General features: G+C 45.7%; 1 pseudogene; it reads left to right on the top strand.

Annotated features, from left to right (window-relative positions):
* Window positions 1–5,316: 5,316 nt before the first annotated feature.
* LOC111817921 lies at window positions 5,317–5,823 on the top strand (annotated as a pseudogene).
* The last annotated feature ends 2,269 nt before the right edge of the window (window positions 5,824–8,092 follow it).

Genomic DNA, 8,092 nt, shown 5'->3' with positions numbered 1-8,092 from the left:
AATTTCGGGCCCGTGAGATAGCTCAGCAGAATAAGCACCTGCTTAGGCAAGCACAGGAATGGACTGGATCCCCAGAACCACATGCTACACTGGTCCCACCCTTGGGCTTGCTGAGTTGGCCACTAAGTCTGAGTGTGGTGGCACACGCCTGTAATCCCGGCACTGGGGAGGCTGAAATAAGAGGATCACTAGGAGTCCAAGCTGCTTAGTGAGACCCTGTACCAAATACACTAAAAAAAAAGATAATTTTTTGTGTTTTTGGCTGTTAGGTTATTGATCACTTAAAACAGAATTTTAAGAGTTAATGTTTATTAAAATATTGGCTTGTTATAATATTAAAATATTGATACTTTGGATTATTAGTTTATAGCAGATTAAATAAACAATTATTATCTTAGATTATAGCACACACACGCACACACACACACACACACTATATATCTCTATCTATCTATCTATCTATCTATCTATCTATCTATCTATATATCTGGGACTAAAGAGGATAAAATATGCTGGCAGCCTGAGCTTTGAAATTTAAAAGTTTATAGTGTCAAAATTATGTGTTTAATGCATATAAATTAGCCAACAAGTGTTCTTTTTTATACTCTATTTATGGTCATTAGCACTGTTTCCTAAATTTCTAGGTGGTCAAAAGCTATTCTTTAATTCCTGTCATTGCTGCTATACTATGTTAACCTGTTAAAGCAATATAAAATTTCCCCCAAGGGAAAGATAATATATGTAAAAGTGTGGTGGATTGACAACTGGTGGTCAGTGTGTAACACCCAGCTGACCTGAATCATCATGTGTTGGGTATGGAGGGCCCGCCTGAGGACTGTAGCCAGCAACAACAACATAATGATAACTGAAGAAGGAGAAGAGGAGGAGGAGGAGGAAAATGAGGAAGAAAAGGAGGAGGAAGAGATAGAGGAGGAGGAAAAGAAGAAGGAGAAGAAGGAGGAGAAGGAAAACAAGAGATATAGTTAGGGAGTTGTTGGTTCTCCTGGAGGAGCTTGTCATGCTGGCTTTCCTGATATAAACTTGGCTGTTATCATCAGAGGAGCTGGGGACCTTGTTGTCACTGAGAATGGCTACAGTTCATTTTGGGGGCACTGTGGGCCTTACCTTGAGCATTGCTTCCTGGCTCTAGAGGGGAAGATGGTGCACTGCTCAGTCTCTTGGAGAAGCGTGTCACGCTGGCTCTTCTGATATGGACTTGGTTGTTCTCACTGTCAGAAGACCTCAGGACCTCATTGTCATTGAGGATGGCTGTGGTACCTTTTAGGGGACCTCTAGTCCTCACTTTGAGCATTGCTTCCTGGCTCCAGTGCAGATCCTTCAGCCTGCTGGCAGGATCCTTCATCCTGCTGGTGTAGACTTTCTAGCTTCTACTATTGACCTTTGGGCCTTCCCAGCACAAATCAGTAAAACAGGCCTGCAGGAGACATTGTGGTGGGCTCTAGGCCTCCCATTGGGCTTGTGACAGGCAGTGTTATCGGCTTTACATCATCAGCTGGACTCGTGAAGGATATTACCGTGGGATCTAGGCCTGCAGGTGGATTATGTTGGTTTTTAGAATGTGGACAGATGTCCTGCACACTCTATGTGTATGACTGCTTGGGTGACGATTATAAAATAATCCTATAAATTAAAAAAATATATGATAGATACAATGTCTTGTGTAGCTAGTTTTGTAGAAAAGTCCATCTTTTAGGAATTACTTTTCAGATCTTCAATAATTTTTTTTAATTAAAAAAAATTGAAATTTAGCTGGCATATTGATGCATGCCTATAATCTCAGCATTTGGGAAACTGGGGCAGGAGGATCTCTGTATTCAAAGCCAATTTGAATTACACAGTGAAACCCTGTCTCAAAAATAAATAAATAAATAAAAGTTCAAGTCCAGTTTGAGCCAATTTAAAAGGTCTCAGCAAGACCTTGTCTCAAAATACAAAATAAAAAAGGCTGGGAATGTAGCTCTAGCAAAAGTCCCTAGGTTTGATCTCCAGTACTACACATTAAAACCAAAAAAAAAGGAAAGACAAATAAAAGAAGCTCCTTCATCACGATGCCACATTTCTCTCTTGGAAATATATAGCAACAAGGGGGCCAGGGAGATGGCTCGGTGGAATAAGCGCTTCCCTGGCAAGCACAAGGCCGCAAGGGCCTGAGTTCCATTCCCCCAGTTCCACCAAAAAAAAAAAAAAGAAAGAAAGAAACCCTAACAGTTGCAGCAGGGTATGTGGGAAGTAAGTGGCTGTGACCATAGAATACTTATTTCTTTTAAGCACATCACAGTTACATTTTACATGGACCTGTTTATGAAGTATGTAGAGAATATATTGTGGCATATTAAAATGGGGGTGCTGGGGAGATAGCTTGGTGGTCTAAGGGCCAGCCTGGCCATGTTCAATCCTTGTACCACATGCCGTGCTGGGCTTACACTGTGCCAACCACCTAAACCGGGTCTGGTGGCACATGCCTGTAATCTCATCACTGGGGAGGCTGAGACAGGAGGATCACTATGAGTCTGAACTGTATAACAAGACCCTGTACCAAAGAAAGAAATAGATTAAAAAGATTTTAAAAATTAATAATGGAGTGAGGTTGTAGAACTCTGTTCCAGCTGCCTCAGAGCCCAGAACCTTGCCTGCTCTGACTTCCTTGTTTCCACAGGGCAGAGCCAGTTAGTGGTCCTTACAGTCCTTTGTCATGGCAGTTTGCTATGGATATAACCAAAGACCCACTCTGATTCCCTAAACCCAAATATCTCCTATCTGAGATTCAGTTCTAAGATGCTTTTTGAATTCTTACATGTCATTCAAAGTGCAAAAATTCCTAGCATGTTTGAGGCCTTGGGTTTGATCCCTGCTACTGCAAAACAAAAACACGAACAATCCCTGAGAAGTTGATGAGCCAATTCAACATTATAAATAGTCATCAAATAAATAATGTTGAAACAAATGACAGAACTCATTTTTCAGCACTGTATTGAAGACTTTCCTTTGTAAAAGACTCAGCAACACAACTAATTAAAATAGTTTAATTTTAATGTTTTATTGAAATACATAATGGCATGTTTTCCAAATAGCATTAGTAAGTACCTTTTGAATATTGTATTACCTAGTTGTACTTTAAAGAGATGACTTGTTTGCTCTAATTAACCTAAGATATCAGAAAGCTATAACCCATCTTCATTTATGATTTGAATTATTTTATTTTCTGGTAAATCTTAGGATAAATAAAAGTGTCATTGATCCTGGCATCTGCAAATCCCAGCATGTGTAGTAAATAAATACATTGAAATTGTATATTTGAGGATATCACTGAAAAAAAAATTAAAAACAATTTGCTATGTTTGATATAGTCCAACCCCCCTTTAAAGCCACTAATTACTTTAAACTTACTATGTGAAGGAATCATCTCTCAAAAATACAGTAACAAGCCAGGTTTAGAGGCTTAAACCTGTAACCTCAGTGCTCTGAGGGGCTAAGGCAAGAGGATGCTCAGTTTGAGCCAGCTCAGGCAAGTTAGCAACTTCAATGAGATTGTATTTCAAAATTTTAAAAAGGGCTGGGGGTGTAGTTCAGGGAGAAAATCCTGAGTTGAACTTCTGATGCCACTCCATGAAAGAAAGAAAGAAAAAAAGAAAGAAAGAGAGAAAGAAAGAGAGAGAGAGAATGTTGCTCCTTGAAACTCATGGCCATAAATTTAAAGGGAGACCTGCCATCAGCATTGAATAATAATCCTTTAGTTATCACATAATATATGTAAATTTGCTAAAAATGTAATTTAAAATTTAATAAGAACTTAATAAAAATTATGATCTTACAAACCTTGAGGAAGCAAGGAGTCACAAAGAACTAAAGGTGATTAGAAGAGATTAGAGCATTTCACATTCAAATGCATCCTACTCCTCCAGAGTAGCTGTCCATCATCTTTTTCCCCCTTTTCTTCTACCTTCAAATAAATCAATAAATCATGTGCTTTATTTTATTTTATTTGCAGAACTGTGGATTGAACTCAGGCCCTTGCACTTGCCAGGGAAGCACTTATTCCACTGAGCTGTCTCCCCGGCCCCAATGTGCTTTAATTTTTTCTTTATGATTTTTTTTGTTTTGTTTTTTGCGGAACCGGGGATTGAACTCAGGCCCTTGCACTTGCCGCCAGGGAAGCATTTATTCCACTGAGCCAGGTAGCCATTTCCCCGGCCCTTGTGCTTTAATTTTTTAAATCATTTTTATTTATTCATTTGGTATAGAGTCTCACTATGCAGCTCTGAGTTTCAGACTCCTAGTGATCCTCCTGTTTCAGCCTCCCCAGAGCTGGGATTACAGGACTGCGCCACCTCACTCAGTTTTGGTGGCCATCTCTGTGCGGGGCTGGCACAGCCTGTGGTATTGGGGAATCAAACCCTGGTCCTTGTGCTTGGCAGGCAGGCGCTTAGACCACTGAGCTACCACCCCAGCCCCCGTATTGAACTCAGGCCCGTGAGCTTGCCAGGCAAGCACTTTTCTACTGAGCCATCTCCCCGGCCCCTAAACTCTGTTTCTTTAGTTCTTTTACTAAGACTGGGTTTAGCATTGCCAGGGGCTGTATGTTCCTGCAGTGTGGGGCAAGTCCTGGGGTTTCATGGCAGGGCGTGTCATGGTATTCACCCCTCTCCAGACTTCACATTAGCCGGCGTGATCGCTGCAAAGGCTGCCAAATATCAAGTGCTCACACACACAACATACACGCTTCTTCCGCCAGGGCCCATCAGAGAATCCTCCCTGCTGAAGACTTCATTTGCTGCTCCCTATCTACAGCACCATTCAGCTCAAAGAAGCCAAATCAGTTATCACCTTTTCCCCCACAGCAGCTGTCTCAAAGGAGAAAATGTTGGGATGGAGGTGGGAGGGTAAGGAAAAGATAAGATGAAGGCCAGGCTGTGCTTTGTTAAGCAGGCTGACTTACTAAGGGCGGAGGCCTTCACCTCTGCCCAATAGGCTCAGACAATCAAAAAGACAAAGGCACAAAAGCTATTTAAACCTAAACTATTAGTCCTTAAAGCCCCCACCCATAATCCTAGCCTTCACCCAACAACAGGGAAGGTCATATACCCGGAAGAAGTCCCACGGGAGGACCAAAGACAGCCATGGAGCCAATCAGAGTCCAGGAGCCTACAAGGGAGGATGCTCCTACTCATCCTCAGTAGCTGTCTGTTATCTCATACACTCTTTTCTCCACTTTCAAATAAACTGAAGGCACAGGTCAACTGCGGAGCCTCGCAAGTGGAGCGCCCTAGCGAGCCCCAGCCCAGTTCCTGGGCCGCCATGCCACGCTCTTTCCTTGTCAGGCAGCGCCATGACTCCGACCGCAAGCCCAACTACAGCACGCTGCCGGATTCCTCACCGCAGTTTTCCTCCCAGCAGCTGGACGCGTGGACCCAGCCTCTGGCGGCTCCTGCACCTCCGGACGTCGCCAGGCCCACTGCCTCCCTGCCGGTGCTCATCTGGGATGCTGTGGGGTTGCCTCTGGCCCAGCCCTGCGGCCCGCAGCTCCCGGAGAGCCCGGAGGCGACCGAGCTGACCTTGCCGTCTGACAAGGTCAGCGGGAAGGGCTCCCAGCGCCGCAGCCCACCTTCCCCAGCGCCGTCCTCCGCTGCGACCTCCGTGGACCCCGAGGCCTGCGCGGCTCTCCTGGGCCTGGGCCTGCTGCCCAGGTGGCTGGTTGAGCTCTCCACGGCCGAGGACCTCCCCAGCCCTGGTGCCCCGCACACGCACCCCTGGAGCTGCCCCACGCCGGCGAGCAGCGCTTCTCCCGCCCCAGCCGCGCCTTAGCAGCATGCAGGCCCACTGGGCCGCGAAGAGGTGCAGCGCCAGCCGCGCTCGGGCCTTCGCCGCGCATCCCTGTCCCTCGCCACCAGCACCAAGTTCTGCGTCCTCCCCGAGGCCTCGAACTCCAGAAAGGAGAGCGCGCCCCTCCCAGCGCCCAGGAGCTCCCTCTGCCTGCCGCCGTCTGGCGAGCTCTGCCCGTGGACTTGGCGGAGCCGCGGTGTGGCTCCGTTCCGCCCGCCTGCCTCGGCGCGGGTCTGGGCATCCCGAGCTGCGCGCCGAGCTGCTTCCCTGCAGGGCAAGCTGCCACTCCACTCCGCGGACCCCACACCCTCTCCGCCTTCCCCAAGAGACCCCAGCCACCTTCTTCAGGGTGTGACTATACAACAGCCCACTCTGGGGTGTGTTCTCTCAGGAGACTGGAGGAGTGTCTAGAGCTCGCGAAGCCGTCGGGCCGCGGAAGCTATTTCAGCCTTCTGGTCACCATGCCCACACCTGTTTCCCAGGCATTCTAACAGTGTCTCAAAAGGTACTGGCAGGAGCGACCATCACTTGTCACAGGCCAAGGGGGTGCTTTGCCCTGACCAGTGTGTCTCCTAGAACTAGTTTGGGGACCTGATAGGTGGACCTGGAAGGAGATTATCACAGTTAAAGGTAGGAAAAAAGGAAAGAGGATTTTGCATTTGTGAGAGATTTTGCCGGCAACTGGGTTTATGCGCTGCAGACCCCGTGGAAGTTCCAGATTCTCTTCTAGGACGGAAGTCAAAAGCTCCACGGAGGTTTCTCTACTTTTATTTTGGAGGAGGGTCTCATTCCACTTCAGTCTCTAGAGGATCCAAAAGGGCCAGTGTGTAAGTGCCTTGTTCCTCATGGTTCCTCTTAGAGAGTAGGTGTTCTGGGGAGTCAAGAGAGCAAGAGAATTTGAGGACTTCAGAGGAAATATTCTGAAAAATTCCACTATACTTGTTTACTTACTGTTGGCAGAAAATACTTTTTGTCATATAGTTCCCTCATTCCAGAGACAAAATCAGCTTTGTGTTAGTATCTTCCAATGTTATTTTGTGGTTTTCAAATCTTATTTTTTTTTTTTAATGTATTTTAGTGCAGGGTCTCAGGGTCTCACTACACAGATCGGACTCACAGATATCCTCCTGTGTTGAACCTCCCAAACTCTGGGATTGTAGGCAACTCAGGGCCCAGTAATTAATGTCTCAGTAGCCTTCAACGCAGTGCACCCCGGGAACGAGGCCAGGCAGGCACCTAATGCTGGGGATGGAACCCTGGTCCCAGCACCTGTCTAAGCAAGAGCTTTAGTCCACTGAGATATTTGGCCATCCTGGTTTTCAAATCTTGTATTACAGTTAGTGGGACAGACTCTTAACAAATTTTCTCAAGCTGATTGTTCTTAACATTTGGGGTAGTACTAAATAAAATTTATGGCTTCTCATACTTGTTAACTATTTCATCTTCCAAAACTATCAACAATCTTTATTAGAAATTATTATATTGGCCTGGCGCAGGGTGCACACCTGTAATCCCACACCAGGAGAGGCTGAAGTGGAAGGATCTCCATGAGTTTAGTTAGCCAGCCTGCACTATTTAGACTCTGTCTCAACACAACAGAAAAAAAGAAGGAAGGGAGGGAGAAGGAAAAATTCTGTATTTACTATATATGTTTATTCACTTACAAATTTGGCTCTTCTGTGCTTTAAATTGTATGAATATAAATTTGTTTCTAATAATATCTCCAATTACATTTGTTTGCAAACCTTTTTTTTTAAATGTACTTGGTATGGGGTCTCATTACACAGCTCAGACTCATAGTGATCCTCCTGTTTTTAGCCTCCCCAGCCCTGGGATTCCAGGCATGCGCCCCCACATGGTCTCTGTGGCCCTGCTCAGTGCACCTGGGTCTTTGCACTTGCCTGAGAGGTGTTTAGTCTGCTGAGCTATCTATCTCTGGCCCTTGTAAACCTATTTTTACTGGATAAGCTTTATACATTTTATTGTCAAAACAACTTAAAAACAAATGGAAATATAGGGGCTGAAAAGCAAAAATAAATTTAAAATTTATTTTTAAAGGGAAGTGGAAGTGTCCATCAGACCATAGGGGCAATGGTGGGTTGGTGGTAAGTAATGCTGGGACTCCATCAGGTACACGTCCCAGCCCCTCACCCCCACGCCCATCAGTGCCTTCCTCCTGGCCGGAATCAGGTCCATGCACCTCACTCTGCTAACTGCGCCCGTTTCTGGCCAGGAAGGCACCTGAGCCATC

This window comes from Octodon degus, unplaced genomic scaffold (genome assembly GCF_000260255.1).
Source record: "Octodon degus isolate 3935 unplaced genomic scaffold, OctDeg1.0 scaffold00074, whole genome shotgun sequence".
In the NCBI taxonomy this organism is placed as follows: domain Eukaryota; kingdom Metazoa; phylum Chordata; class Mammalia; order Rodentia; family Octodontidae; genus Octodon; species Octodon degus.
The sequence above is the reverse complement of the archived record's forward strand: the minus strand, read 5'-3'. Positions and strand labels throughout refer to the sequence as shown.